Source organism: Canis lupus, chromosome 32 (genome assembly GCF_003254725.2).
Source record: "Canis lupus dingo isolate Sandy chromosome 32, ASM325472v2, whole genome shotgun sequence".
Lineage (NCBI taxonomy): Eukaryota > Metazoa > Chordata > Mammalia > Carnivora > Canidae > Canis > Canis lupus.
The window spans coordinates 24304634-24321693 of NC_064274.1; positions in this window are offsets into that span (position 1 = coordinate 24304634).

Consider the following 17060-nt stretch of genomic DNA (forward strand, 5'->3'; position numbering starts at 1 on the left):
ATGATTCATTCATATGAGTAATTAAACAAATTGTATTATAAAAGCACATTACAATTCAGCTTTGAGTTCAATGCCTCATACAATGATTCATTAAATGGCTTTTGTATTTTGTAACCTAATTTGTTAATAAGTTTATGGGAAGCTACTTAAGCCAGTTGCTGATCATATAGTTCTGCCTTCCTAATTGTGGTTCCTATAGTTTTCCAGTAGAAACATGTTATCAGACTCTCCCTCTGCAAAGAGAGTTTTAAGACTCTACTGTTCATTAGGGTTCTTAAGTTATGGTGGATATTTTATTAACTACCCACCAGAAACATCTAAATTGAATACCACAGGTCCCCACTTTCAGTCTGCTTATTCTAATAAATTTGGTTATCTGATTTCTCTGAAAAAAATCACAGATACGGATAAGGTCTTGCTCTAGTGACAGGTAAATAATAAAATATAACAGCTGATGGCAGGGGAGAGAACCAAACAATAAATTTAATGTGAACATTAAAAGCATAGCAGCTTGAGACAATTTAACATAGGACCCTGCACATGACTGTCCCTGAGAGCATCTCTGTGATCAGACAATACAAGTGATGTTTAATGATGAATTTGAATCAAGATAGACAGTGTATGGTAGGAGACAGGATATGTTTTACATTTGGAGATACCAGTTTCCACTTCAAATAGTTAAAAAGCTTAGCCACTTAAAGTGGTATATCCAGGGGGAAAATTTATGCAGAATATATCTTGACTCATTCTTGGATATTTGGAGGGTTATCATAGGAAGTTTTTCCATTTAATTGAATCATTTGTTAAGCTTAATGACTGTAATTCAATACATAATTTGTTAAAGTATGAGGAAAACTAAAGGAACAGTGACTTAAACCACACAAATCATATTAGATGACCTCCACCTTTGAGAGGATAAAATATGCTTGCTTGAAAACCACTCAGCGGCAGGCCTATGACTGCCTCACTGTCTTGCTGGTCATGGAGTCTCTTTGCACCAAAGGTTGGACTGCAGAGGACGCCCATCTGTTTTGTTCTGCTTTTAGCTACACTGCATCATCTGAAGTTGTGTTTTACTTTGTCACGATAGTCTTTTCCTGGAAGCTCACTTTATTTTTTCATGTTCAGATAGTGAGTGCTTTTATCTTTTGCAGAAATCCAGTTTAGTGGAGTCATGTTATAGCAAGCATTATTTTAGTATAAAAAGTAGACAGTCCATATTAATTATTAGCAATTATAGTATGCCATTTTACATTAGTTATGGTCTTGAAGGACATTGAAAATTTGTTCAGTGAGGCATACCTATGTTGTTACTCATAGATGACATCACCCTCTAATTGTCCTTTGGTTTAAATATTTGATTCTTTACTTATAAAAAGAGTATATCTGTGACTCTATTCTCTGTTGTCAAATTCAATATTTACTGTTGTCAAATTGATCAGCTGCAATGTTAAATTCCTGATCTCTGATATAAGGCTGTAATTCTCCAATAATATAGAAAAGGGGCAAAGGGTAGGAAATTGCATAATTACAGAAGTGAACCCTGTGCTAGTGAGAAAGTAAAAAATGTCAAGAAATGATTTACTAAATTTTCAAATTTACTGTACTTTCCCTTAAGTATCCATCATATATTCCTCTGCCTTAATCACAATGAAGATAGGCATCAGTAACACCCATTCAACAAATTTAAGAAACTCTAAACTTAGTGCAGTTAAGCTATTTGAGTGCTGCCAAGAAGTGAAATAAAATGAAGATAGAATGATACTCACTTTAAAATACTGCATACTAAAATAAAATAAAATACTGCATACTACTTTATAAGCAACATAGTGGAAAACCTATAGGAAATGAATAAATTCCTAGAAAAATATAAATGACCAAAAATGACCTAAGATGAAATGTAAAATGTTAGTAGATTGTCAAATGAGAACATAAAAGTGAGGGTTTTTTAAGTGAGTTTTTAAATCCATATTTATTTATTTATTTTTAAAGATTTTATTTATGTATTCATGATAGAGAGGCAGAGACACAGGCAGAAGGAGAAGCAGGCTCCATGCTGGGAGCCTGATGTAGGACTTGATCCCGGGACTCCAGGATCACATCCCGGGCCAAAGGCAGGTGCTGAACCACTGAGCCACCCAGGGATCCCCCTTAAATCCATATTTAAAAAGTACTTGGGGCACCTGGGTGGTACAGTTGGTTAAGTGTCCTACTTATGGTTTTAGTTCAGGTCCTGAGATCTAGCGCACACACACCCCCCACAGCATGGGGTTCCATGCTTAACACTGTCTACTTGTGACTCTCTCTCACTCTTCCTCTGCCTCTCCTCTCCATGTGCTTGCACTCTCTCTAAAATGAATCCTTAAAAAATCAGTGCTAAGATTGCAAGGAAAATAATTCCAATGTTAAATTACACCTCCTCTTTTTTTTTTTTTTTTTTTTTAAGAATTTATCCATTTATTTGACAGCACAAGCCAGAGAGGGAGGAGCAGGCTCTCCCCGGAGCACAGAGCCTGATGCAGGGCTCAATCCCAGGACCCCAGGATCATAACCTGAGCCAAAGGCAGACACTCAACCCACTCAGCCACACAGGGGGTCCTACCCCCAATTTCTTAAATAGGAAAAACTTTCCAACTCATTTAATTTAGTTATATAATATTAATATGAAAAGCTGATAAACACAAAAACTGAGAGAAATCTCACACATATCAAAGAACATTCTAATAAAAAATGCAGCACAGTTAAAAAAATTAATATACTATGGCAAAGAAAACTGTACTCTAGAGTATTTTGATCAGTAAATTTATTCACACAATCACATAAACGAATTAAAGAAAACATGATCATATCAATAGATGCTGAAAGTACTATTGCTAAGATCCAATAGCCATACCTAATGAAGATTTTTTTTTTTACGATTTTCTTTATTTATTTGACAGAGCACAAGCAGAGCAAGCAGCAGGCAGAGGGAGAGGGAGAAGCAGACTCCCCGCTCAGCAGGGAGCTGGATGCGGGGCTCAATTAGAGGACCCTAGGATCATGACCTGAGCCAAAGGTAGATGCTTAACCCAACTGAGCCACCCAGGCACCCCTTAATGAAGATTCTTCAGTAAAATAGAAATTGAAGGAAACTAAACAATGAAGGTTATTTATGAAAAGCCTACAAGTATTTAAAATCAAACTCATCTAAAATCAGGAACTAGCAGAAAATGCCTACTATCATTATATATTATTAAAAAGTATCTTGGAGGAGCCAGTGAAAGTGACAAGATTAAAAAGTGAAATAATCAGTACAAATAGAGGAAAATAGAAAACTGTTGATACAATTGTATGCCTAAGAAATCAGAGATTAGGAAAAACAAAAAGATTTTGTAGGTTATTTGGAAACAATGAATCTACAAAATTTAATAGCAATAAGCATCTTGAAATGGTAATGGGAAAAATATTCCATTCACAATAGTAGAAAAATAGTGAAAAAAAAAAAAGTAAAAGAAATTTACCAAGAAAGGCAAAAGGCCATGGGGGGTGGGGGTAGGGGAACTATGAACATGTTATTAAAAGCAATGGAATGACAATGACATTTCAACCCATGAAAAAAACTTGCTAGTGTAAAAATATAAATCTTATAAAATTAATATATAAGGGCACCTGGCTGGCTCAGTCAGTTAAGTGTCCAACTTTTGACCTCAGCTCAGGTCTTGATCTCAGGGTCATGATTTGAGGTTCCACAATGGGCTCCATGCTATGCATGGAGCCTACTTAAAAAATATATAATGAAAAATAAAATTAATATACAAATTTAATAAAATTCACATTAGAATCGAAGAGTATTTAAAAGATTGGATTACATTGTCTTAAGGTTTGAGGCACCTGGGTGGCTTAGTGGTTGAGTGTCTGCCTTTGGCTCATGTTGTGATCCTGCAGTCCTGGGATCGAGTTCTGCATCGGGCTCCCCACAGAGAGCCTGCTTCTCCCTCTCCCTAGGTCTCTGCCTCTCTCTCTGTGTCTCTCATGAATAAGTGAATAAAATCTTTTAAAAAATTATCTTAAGGTTTACATAGAAGAACAAAAAAAGTACAAAAAAAAAAAACTGAGAGGAACTTTATTCACCAGATATCACCATATACTAGGACACATTAGAATCAAGTCAGCTGATATAAGAAAAGCAATTGCATTAAATAAGGATAAACAAGATTGATAGAAAAGAATTGAGGGGTTCCCTGGGTGGCTCTGCGGTTTAGCGCCTGCCTTCAGCCCAGAGCATCATCCCAGAGTTCAGGGATCGGGTCCCCCATTGAGCTCCCTGCATGGAGCCTGTTTCTCCATCTACCTGTGTCTCTGCCTCTCTCTCTCTCTCTCTCTCTCTGTCTCTCAAGAATAAATAAATAAAATATTTTTTTTAAAAAGAAAAGAATTGAGAGTAGATATATATGAACATTTAATATATGACAAAGGTGGTGTTTCAGTTCAAAGAAAACAAAACTGGATTCCCAATTTACATTAAAGGGCTTTGATGTGACACATAAAATGATGTCTAAAATCATTTTAAAGATAGAGAGTAGGCGTCTCGAAGAGAGGGAGAGAAAATAGACTAATGACAGGGAAAACCTATGTGGCAAAAATTAACTTTTTTGTGATAAAAATAAAGTCAAATATTAATAATATGGATATGGAGGAAATTACAGTGTGGGTTACAAAGAGTTAACATCTATACTATACTAACATGTATTTTATAATATATAATGATAATATGTATTATACAATTAGCACTTATAAGAAAATACAACACAAAAATGTGGGTAAATAATATAAAGACATGACCATAGAAAAGTAAATCCAAATGACCAAAATGTAAAATTATGCTCCAGCTCACTAGGCCTCAAGAAAATACAAATAAAGCATTTGAGGATTGTCATTTTATACCCCATTAGACCCCATTAGATGGTCATCTATCAAGAAGAACAGTACCTATTGCTGGTGAGGATTTTGGAGTAGGGGACCAAAGTACCCTTATACATTGCTGAGAAGAAATATGGATTATTATGATTTTTTGGAAGATAACTTGGTAACGGGAGAAAAAATATATGTCACAGAAATCTTATGAAAATAAAATCAGTATGTATGGAAAAATATATATGTTTTTTATTGTAACATTCATCTTAGTGGAAAATACAATTAGAACTGTATTAATTGACTCAGCATTTCTATGTAGTGATAAAAAGCAAGATGAGGGGATCCCTGGATGGCTCAATGGTTTAGTGCCTGCCTTCGGCCCAGGCCGTGATCCTGGAGGCCCGGGATCAAGTCCCACATCTGGCTCCCTGCATGGAGCCTAGCCTGCTTCTCTCTCTGCCTCTCATGAATAAAAAAAAAAAAAAAAAAAAAGCAAGATGAAGTATGGGTGTTTAATCCCCAAATCCCTTTATATGATAATACATTTCTGTGTATTTACATGTAGACTTGTAGTATATATACACTCTTAGTTTGGGTCATGTGTGTGTATATGTATGTGTGTTTGCATATGATTTTATGAGTGTGGAGAAAAATGGGATGAAATCTTCTAATGAGGATGACATTACTTGTCTGGAGAGGGTAGAGGGAGTAAAGACAGAATTTGGGAGAAAGAGGAGAAAGTAAACAAAAAAATATTAAATTCCATGTATGCTATCCCATTTTGAATTACATAAATTAAACCTCCGTAAACACTGTAAGAAAATGTAAAACATTAATTGCAGCTGATAACATAAAGGTCATTGATGACCTTACCTGGAGCAGTTTCAGTTAAGCAGGACAAAGAATGAAATAAAATTCCTATTACAGTAGTTTTGCATCTTTTTTTTTTTTTTAAGATTTTATTTATTCATGAGGGACACAGAGAGAGAGAGAGAGAGAGAGAGGCAGAGACACAGGCAGAGGGAGAAGCAGGCTCTATGCAGGGAGCCTGACCTGGGACTTGATCCCAGGTCTCCAGGATCTGGGCTGAAGGCAGCACTAAACTGCTGAGCCACTGGGGCTGCTACAGCAGTTTTGATAATAAGTGGTAAGATACCAGACTACAATGAACTGACTTTTTACAAAAATAATGCCAATAAAAATAAACCCAAAAAAACGAGTAAAATATAATGAACAATAGTGAGCAAAAAAAAAAAGCTATAAAGGGAGTCACTGTTATGTATATGAATGAAGCAAAGGAAGCCTCTGTATACTGGTGCCTGGGTTGTTGATTAGCTCAAAAGCCCACTGACACCATATCAAAATTTTATACATCCATTTGTTTTAAACATAGTTTAATTAAATTTTTAGCTATTTAGAGCTTGGCTGCTTCACATACCCTACGAAATTGTCTAAATCTGCTTGCCACAGATAAAACAAATCTTGGGCTACAAAGATCCTAACCTGCTGCTGCTCTTTAGAATTCTCTGACCTAGAGACTCCCTGACATGCAACTGAGTGGCACCATACAAAAACCACCTAAACACATAAGCCCTCTTTCTGATGCCTTTCTCCTCCAGAAGTTCCTTGGCTATCCTCCCCTTCTGGAACCATGGCCTCCTTGCCTTAAGCCTCTGGATAATCTCCCACTGTCAGGGCCTTCCCCAATATGCAAACCTTCAAAGGATCACCCAAATAAAGCTTGTGTGTGCTACTGCCACCTCCTGGCCATATTCCCCCCCTGTGATCAGCCTTGAAATGCTCAAACTCCCTCCTTTTCATCTTGTATTCCCACCATTCACGAGGAAGATATACTAATTCTAAAATTGTAGATACCTAATAATATATCCTCAAAATAAATAAGGTCAAAATTAATAGAATTATACAGAGTAATTGATACATTCACAAATACACTGAGGGATTTTAACACATTATTTTTAGAAATTGACTAAATGGACATAAACTTAGTAAGGCTATATAAGTGATATAAAACTATAATCAACAATTAAATAATCCCTATTCTTTTATTCTTTTCAAATAAACTTGAAATACTTATAAAAACTGACCAGGTATTAGACCTAAAGGTATCACATTTTAAAATTCATGTATAGATAACAAAGCACTGGTATTAGAAATCAATAACAAAAGGTTATCCAGGGGTGCCTAGGTAGCTCAGTCGGTTTAATATCTGCCTTCGGTTCAAGTCATGATCCCAGGGTCCTGGGATTGAGCCTGCATCGGGTTCCCTGCTCAGTAGGGACCCTGCTTTTCCCTCTCCCTCTGCCCCTTCCTCCCCTTTTATAAATTAAAAAAAAATCAATAAAAACGTTATCCAAAAGAGATACATAAGGTTTAGAAAGTAAAAACACAATTCTAAATAATTTATGGAACTAAGAAGTAATTATACTAAAATTAGAATATATTTAAAATTGAATGAAGATGAAAAGATTATAGACCAACAGATGTGCAGTATAGCTGAAGCAGTACTGTAAGGGAAATTTAAGAAGCAACTCATATTCATGAGAAGGACAACATTTATAGTCTTTCCAAAGTGTATGTTAGCTTTTCTACCCTCTGTCATAATACAGTTCAAAGAGACCTGGACTGTCTAGATGTTCTGTAGAATATCACATTTGTTCATTACATTGATCAGTTAAAACTGACTGGGTAAATAAAAAGTAGCAAGTATATTGGACATCTGGGACACATGCATCCTTCAGAGTAAGAGAAAACCCTTTGAAGATTAAGGGACCTAGCACATTAATAGAGATTTTAAGGGCCTAGTGGTCTGCAATAGGTTTAAAATAAAGGACAAAGTATTGCATCTTGTATTCCCACCATGAAGAAAGAAGCACAATGTCTCATAGGCATCTTTGAGTTCTGGAGGTAGCATATTCCAAATTTAGGAATAATGCTCTGACACATTTGCTGAGGGACAGAGAAGGCTGCCAGCTTTGATGGGAGCTTACAGTGGGATGGGGCTTTGCAACAGGTCCAAGCCACAGTACAAGCTGCCCTATCACTTGGGCCATACAATCCAGCAGACTCTGGCATTAAAGATATATGCAGTGGGAAAGACACCATGTGGAGTGTATGGTAAAGTGCAACAGGAGGAATCACAACATAGTCCTATGGGGGTCTCTAGCAAGGCCATGCTATCTACTGATAATTATAAATCATATTGTATAAGTCATACACTTTAATGATACTGGATTCACCTGGCAATGGGTATTGAGTGACCATGTGATTGGAACTTCTCATAATGAGCTTGGTTTTGTTAAACCTATCCTGTCATGAGGACAACTTGGCCTAGTAGTAACCCATCATAAGATGGAAGTAGCACATCAAGGATCAGGCTTAAGTACCACAGGGCACAAGTAAACAGTATGAGCAGGTGCCCCAGGTTCCCATGTCATAAAAAACTATTTCACTAGTTTCTCCCCTCAGTCTGCAACTATGGTTGTATAGGTATTCCCATATTGCTTAGGGAGGAAAAAAGTTGAACTTGGTTTATTGAGAGTTTAGCTCAAGATGTGGATACAAGCCAAAATTGTTTGACTGCCTACTTTAGCTCTGGAAAGATAGCAAAAAAATAACATCCTCCTAGTAGTCAGAACTTTGGTTTGTGTACCTTGTCATTCATTTTGCATGTATAGAGAAGTGGTCCAAAATAAGAATAATTCATATTCATGGTCAAATGGCTTGGCTGATAAGTCAGGGGTTGGAAGGAGAAAGCTTGGAAAATTGAAGACAAAGAAATCTGGTAAAGAGGCATATGGATGAAACTATGGGAATAGACCCAAGATATGAAAATCTTTGTATCACATGTTAACTCTTACAGAGGGCATCTACCTACAGCCAAGATGACAAAATGATTCAGTCAATTGATGTCCAGCCAGCTTCTTCCACTGACCACCTAAGTACTGGTGTGACTGGTGCATAAATGTAGTGGCAGGGATGGAGGCTATAAAGAAGCCCAAACAGCAGAAGTTCCTACTGATCAAGGCTGATTTATCTACTGCTGCTGAATGTCCAAACTGCCAGGAACAGAGACCAACACTGACGCCTCATTATGGCACCATCCTTCAGGGACACTGGTGGGACATGGTGGCAAGTTGAACACATTGGGAACGAGAGCAATTCATCTTGACCTTGACTGGAACTGAGACTTATTCTGAGTATGAGTTTGCTTTCCTGCTCATATGGCCTTAAACAGAACCATCATGCAAGGGTTAACAGAATGTTTGATCAACCAACATAGAATCCTGGTCATCATTGCATTGGGCCATGGAGGGCACTTTTATAGCACAGTAGTTGTAACAGTGGACACATGACAATGTGAATCAGTGATCCCATCAAAAATCATAAAATCATTACAAACAGAACCTGCTAAACTGATGGAGTGATAGAAAAAGCTTTAGAAGCCATTTGAAGCTACAGATGGGGTACCAGTATACACTCTCTATCAATGGCCATTATATGGTCCCATATATCCAGCAGACAGAGGATCAAGGGTAGAAGAAAGAATGGCACATTTCCATCATTCACAGTGAACTGCTTGGGAAATTTTAGCTTCTTGTCTCTCTCAATGTTGTTACAAAATGGAAGGAGAGAGGACTGTGGTTGGCACATTCCAAGTGATCCACTGGGGGATCTTTAGGTAATCTTTTGTTCAATTTTGATGGCACAATTTAAGTAGACAAGTGTAGTACCATGGCCGAGTGTGGCATTCTATGTTCAGAAATGATGACATGGTAAGACCCTTCAGATCTGTGTCACCCTGCCAGATAAGCGACAGAGACCAGCAGAGGTGCAAGCTGAAGTAATGAAAAATGTAGAACAGATAGTATGTGGTAGAGGAGGGAGACAATCAGTTGAAGGTGCAAGACCAGCTGCAGGGGGAAGAGGCTAGCTACATAGTCCATTCCACTAATCTTCCTTTCATAAATTCCCCAGCAAAAGAAAAGAATCCTGGAGGAGCTTTTCCTAGATGGGAATGAAATTATATGGAGCAATAGATCCAAAGATCCAAATGGTACAAGGGTGGTGATGTGTAGCCAATTATCCCTCTTTCAGGACCGAGGAACATGTTCCCCTGCTTGCTTTAAGTGTTGTCTGTTGAGGGATCACAACCAAGACCCTTCTTTTTTTTTTTTTAATGTTTTATTTATTTATTCATGAGAGACACAGAGAAAGAGAGAGAGGCAGAGACACAAGCAGGCTCCATGCCGGGAGTCCGATGTGGGACTAGATCCCAGGTCTCCAGGATCACGTCCTGGGCCAAAGGTGGCACTAAACTGCTGAGCCACCCGGGCTGCCCTACCAAGACCCTTCTTTTTTTTTTTTTTTTAATTTATTTTTTATTGGTGTTCAATTTACTAACATACAGAATAACACCCAGTGCCCGTCACCCATTCACTCCCACCCCCCGCCCTCCTCCCCTTCTACCACCCCTAGTTCGTTTCCCAGAGTTAGCAGCCAAGACCCTTCTTAATTGCCCTCAGACAAAAGGAACTATGTAGCCCCAATTATACTACCTCCCTGGGGGCAGTACACATGCAAAGACTACTTCATTGGAATTTATATGAAATTTTAATTTTTTAAATTTTTAAAAGATTTTATTTGAGAGAGACGGAGTGAGCGAGATAGTGAGAGAGCACAAGCCAGGGGAGGGACAGAGGGAGAGGGAGGACCAGACTTCCTTCCTGGGCAGGGAGTCTGATGCAGAGCTGGATCCCAGGATCCTGGAATCATGACCTGAGCTGAAGGCAGATGCTTAACCGATTGAGCCACCCAGGTGCGTCAGAATCGATATGAATTATTGACAACAATATTTTAAGTAATATGTTGTCAGTGAAAGAAAAAAGAAAACTTGAGATGAACTGATATAGAGTGAAACTATTGGAAGACTGTTGGTAAGAGCAGAGGAAATAATGATGATGCGGTCAATGCAGGCCACTGTTGTTCACAGGGTTAGCTGAGAGAAGTAGATTTGAGGGCCAGACTGGGACACTGGCCAAGTAATAATATATCTGGGTTTCTGTTTTCTCATGTAGGAGATGAGGCAAGTTCGATTAAATGATCACCGAGTACCATTTTGCTCTTGTATTCTGAAATTCTAAGGTCCTCTGCCCAAATACAAACAAGTAGCACTGGGGGACAATGCTTTAAACATGTAACTAGCTAACTGATAGAAGATTATTATTTAATACAATGACACAAATAATTATCCAAAAGCTAGAGATTCCTACACCATGAAGTAATTATGTGTACATTCCAATTGATAATAGCTCCTATGAACAAGGACAACAAAATTAGTTTCTATTAAAAATAATATGACATTAGGAATACTCTCACCATGGGAGTATAATGTACAGTATAAAACTAATGTTGGGCAGCCCGAGTGGCTCAGTGGTTTAGCGCCACCTTCAGCCCAGGGTGTGAATCTGGAGACCCGGGATCGAGTCCCATGTCTGGCTCCCTGCATGGAGCCTGCTTCTCCCTCCGCCTGTGTGTGTGTGTCTCTCAGGAATAAGTAAAATCTTTAAAAAAATAAAAAATAAAGATAAAACTAATGTAGTAGCAAGGGTATTAAATACAACAATCATTCTTTCCCTTAAACAAAAGAAAGTCATTTAAATATAGTCTATTCAATTCTTTAATGAAAAGCACTTATGTTTTCTGATCCACACTCTCCTTCTGTGTCTCTTCTTGTGCAGTGAATGTTGGACCGGATACTTTACCACACATTGCTATGCTGTTCTCAAGATGCAGGCAGAGTAATATGCAAGAATTGTATTCTGTATTTAAACAGTTCATCTTAAAGTTCATGAGGAAAATAAATAAGCAAGGAAAGTTATAGGGGAAAAGGAGCATTGAGGGTAGCTAGCTCTACCAGATATTAAAACATAATATCTTTATTAGCATAAAATATTGGGGCACCTGGGTGGCTCAGTCAGTTAGGCATCCTACTCTTGATTTTGGCTCAGGTCATGATCCCCGTGTTGTAAGATTAAGCCCCACATCCTACTCCACACTCAGTAGGGAGTCTGCTTGAGATTCTCTCCCTTTCCTTCTGCTCCTCCTCCTCTCTCTCTCTCTCTCTCTCTCAAATAAATAAATATTTAATAAAAATACTCTGGTATTAGTAGGTGAATAGATAAATCAGTGGAATAAAATAAGACTCTAGAAATAGACTCAAATATATATGGAAATTTAATATACATTAAATTCTTAAAATTAATATTTAAGAAGACCTCTTAAATCACAAAGGGAGAAGGATAGTTATTTTAATAAATGGTACTTATAACAGGTTGAAATGTGTTCCCCCCAAAGATATGTGAAGTCCTAATCCTCAGAATGTCAGAATTATTTGAAAATAGCATCGTTACAAATGTAATTATTTAAGTTAGGGTGAGGCCATAGTAGAGTGGGTTGAGCCCCTAATCCAGTATGATTTACATCCTAAAAAGGGTAAATTTGGACACAGAAACAGACATGCACAAAGGGAAAATGATGCAGAGATGCACAGAAGAAAACCACGTAAAGACAGAGGCAGAGACTGGAGTGACACATTTACAAGCCAAAGAATGCCTGGGACTACCACCAGCTGGAAAAGGCAAGGAAATACCCTCCCATGGAGGCTTTGGAGGGGACATGGCTCTGCTGACACCTTGATTTTGGACTTCTTAATCTCCAGAACTATGAAAAAGTAAATTTCTCATAGTTTTAAACCACCCGACCTGTGGTACTCTGTTTTAAACCACCCGACTTGTGGTACCTTGTTTTGGCAGCTCTACCAAATTGACCCAGAATCAGATAACTGGATAACCATTTGGCAAAAGATAACACTGAATCCATACCTCACATCATATAACAGAATAAATCCTAAATGCATCAGAGAAGTCACAGTGAGAAATGAAACTACACAGGTGCTAAGGGGAAAATGAGTGAATTCCTTTCTAACTTCGAATCAATATCTGTAGCATAAAAGGAAAAGATTAATATATTTAACTATATGAATAGAAAACTCTTTTGCTTAACAAAATCAAAAGATAAGAAAAATTGAAGAAAAACATTTGTAATTTATATCGCAGACAACTGACTATTCTCTTTTATGTAAAGAGCTTTTTATTTATTTTAATTTTTATTTTTTTGTAAAGAGCTTTTTAAAAGAGAAAAGAGAAATACCAAAAATCTGGTTCAGAGGACATGAACAGAGAGTTAACAGGAAAAGAAAGGCAAATGACCTTTAAATCAATGAAAAAGATGCCCACTCACTAATGATTAAAAAAAAATTTAAATTACTGTAAGGCTATCTCTTTTATCAGATTGGAAAAATCCCAAAGTTTGAAAATATATGCTCTTGGTGTGACCCAAAAAAGACTGCCCAAGCACACACATGTGCACATGAAATATAAACACGTGTTCAATCATTGTGGGATTATTTATAACATCCAAAGACTGGAAAGAACTTTGCTCAGCAAAGGACTGCTCAAACTGCTGGGACGTGGCCACAATGTAGTACTATTCAGTGGGAAACAGAAACAAGGACAATTTCTATGTACAGACCTGGAACAGAAAAGTGTACATAAAATGCTCCAATTGTATAATTAAAGAGGGATAATTTTCAACAATAAATATTTATTTGCTTATGTTTACTAAAATATAAAAAAGAGATGGAGAAAACAGAATTGAAATAAAAGAAAAAGAAAGTGGGCTAGAATTGTTAGAGGACAGGAAAAGAAGCAAGAGTTTCCAAAAGTACCTTTTCATGTAGTTTTGACTTTTAAACTATAAATGTTTTATGTAACCAAAATTATACATAAATCTTATTTAAAAGCAAATCTTAGAACTGAAAGCAAATAGAAACAAATATAACTGTATATCAAAGTATATATATCATAATTACATATATAATCATATATATAATTTCAAGAGACTTTAGAATTTAGTACTTTTGGTGGACATCTTTGGTGGGATATAGTCTAAAGACAAAAAGAACTGTAAAATATCTTAAACTTAATTCAGTAATTGTAAGTAATAATTATTGGTATTGCTATTTTGGAATTTTTAAATATTATAAAATAAAGCTAATATTATGTTAATGATATTTGGAACCAAGATATTCAGCATAAGAGAAAAAAGATAAAGGTAAAAGCCCTATAATGTTACATTTGAATTAGAGTAACAATTCAATCTTATGTTTTTAATAGTTTTTTTATTTTAATTTTTTAAAAGATTTCATTTATTTATTTGAGAGATAGCAAATGAGAGCACACGGGTTGGTGGGGGAGAGGGAATAGTAGAAGCAGGCTCCCTGCTAAGCAAAGAGTCTAACATCGGTTTTGATCATAGGATGCTGGGATCATCACCTGAGCCCAAGGCAGACTGAGCCACCTAGGTACCCCTCATAGTTTTATTTGTTTAAATGATTCAAAAACTATGATACCTTAGGAAATTTTAAAATATTTAATTATCCTATAGAATTTATGTCCTACAATTGCATTATTTTATATAACATTTACTTTTTCTCCTCATTAATCCACACTGAAGGGATTTTGACTAAGTATAATCTGAGCTATGAATTATATCCTAAAATCACCAATGATAGTAATAGCAAAAAAAAAAATACCAGTTTTATTTTAAAACATGTATTTCGTAATTTCTGAAACATGTATTTTTTGACAATGTTTACTGAAAAGGTCTAGATGCAATGATCTTCCGGTCATAACATTCCTAACCTTCAGATTTTGGTTTTAACATACCAATGTTCATGGAAAGATACCAGTCTTTTGGAGACTACCTGATTCCAGGTCAGGAGTAGGGAAAATGTGTGTGAATCTGGGGCAGCTTGTTATGCCGGAAAGGAAGAAAGCATTGAAACACTATGGTATCATGTCCAAAGTACAGAATCAATTATGAAGTCTACAAAGGGCCATATTTAGGACAATGTGAGAATCAAAAAGTAAATAGTGCTGGGCTGAAACACACTGCATTAGATTACGTCCTGATTTAAACACACATGCACGCACACTAGCAATATAAAAACTAATGTTTTATGGGTGCTGGGAAAAACTGTTTTCAGCAAATCACAAAAATTTAAAGCATTCTTTTAATTTTATAATTCTTTACTGTGGAAGAGCTCAGAATGTCACTTCTGTTTGAAATAACAGAATTGGCAACTGACCAAGAAAACGTAATCTGGATTATAAAATTCTTGCTTTAATAAAAATTTCTTAAATAGTGAAAAAATATTAAGTAAACCAAGACATACTCCAAAAATTTATAAGGAACAATATACTTGTAATTACTTGTTTAAATACTATGAACACTTGAATACTGTACACAAGGTTAGCTGGTTGTAATTTTAAAATTACATTATGGAAGTTAATTTTTATAAAAAGTTTTCATAAATAGAAAATCTTAAATTAATATTATTTGAATGCCTGCAAAACTACTTTAAAAAGTAGAGTGTTTCAGTCTAATGGACATATATTAAATTTACTTAAAAGGGATGCCTGGGTGGCTCAGAGGTTGACTGTCTGCCTTTGGCTCAGGGCATGATCCCGAAGTCCCGGGGTCGAGTCCCACTTCAGGCTTCCTTCATGCAGCCTGCTTCTCCTTCTGCCTATGTCTCTGTCTCTGTCTCTCTGTGTCTCTCATGAATAAATAAATAAATCTTTAAAAAAATTTACTTAAGAAAAAAATCTATAAATCACAAAAAAATGACAAATTTCCCTACTTAAAAAAACATAGTTCCTAATTCTCAAAGTGATTTATTGTACCTTTTTCTTTTATTAAGATCAACATTCTATTTTAAAGTCTCTTATAAATGTAAAGTACTATCTTGTGAATGTAAATATATTTTCATTTATTTATTAGTAGTAGTAAAAATGATATGCCCTGATGATTTAAATAATAGTTAAAACATTGGGGCAGTTAGAATTTTAAATTTTTAGACTTTTAAATTTTTAGACTTTTAGTACTAGAATTAAAATAGTTGAAAATGAGGCATAGGATCCATGCTGAGTTGTAAAAATATTGAAGAAAATGCTGCTAAAACAGTAGCTATTTTAGCTCCTCCCAGAGTTATCTAGGTGTGTGTAAACTTTTGACAGTTTAAAAAAAAAAACCTTTTGACAGTTTTAGTGTTATATTTTGTGAAAGGTCCCAGTCCTAATAGGAATATATATATAGTTTTGGTTGCCTTACATTATAGTTGCTTCACTTTGCAAAGAATATGTGTAAATTTCACATTCTGTGCTATTTTACTATCTTATATAGAAGAGGGAAGAGAGAAACTATGTAATGTTTAGTTCCTGCGTTTGGCTTTTGCCAAAGAAGTCTGAATGATTTCTAAGAAGCCATCCACTAAGGCTATTTGAGAAGCTTTTACATGACCCTTCCAACTTTAAAATGAAGAATCCTGACATAAACTGAAGCTGCATTTTGCTTGGGATGGGTTCTTCATAAGCAAAGCAGATTTCATCAGCTAGAATTGAAAGATGATTCTGTATTACCATGGAAAAGAAAAATCTCACATGGACAAGTCTACTTATCTTTCATTTCTGCAGGCTAATTATTACTTTATTTTATACTCATTGAAAAAATCAGGGCTTATTTCTATTTGTGATTTAATTTTATATCTATGAATAAATACTACAATGTTTCATTTACAAACTATTAAACTTGTCATTTTAAGGGTACTGCAGAAGTAATGTAAGTCTAATTTTGGTTCTTTTACTCAACATATCATTTATTCAGATAGTCACTAAAAACAGAATTTGATATCCATTTTTTTGACTCACTCAAAGGTGGTGGATTTATTTCTGGCATTTTTTTTTCTTTTTCTGGTGATCTATTTAACTGAATTACTAAACTGATGGTGAGTTCTGCTCCTGTCTGGAGTCTTAGGCTATCTTAACGTTCTGTCATTGGGTTCATTCAACTTTTTATTATACCGAGTTTGTAATATGACAGCAGATTCAGCCTGATGGATTACTCTAGACTTCCCTGGAGTACTGGCAGATTTGCTTTGTTCTTAAAATACATATATACTAAAAGGGCATTCTATTTTCATTGTTCTTATTAAATTAACCTTGGAATAAAAAATCAGAGGAAAGCTC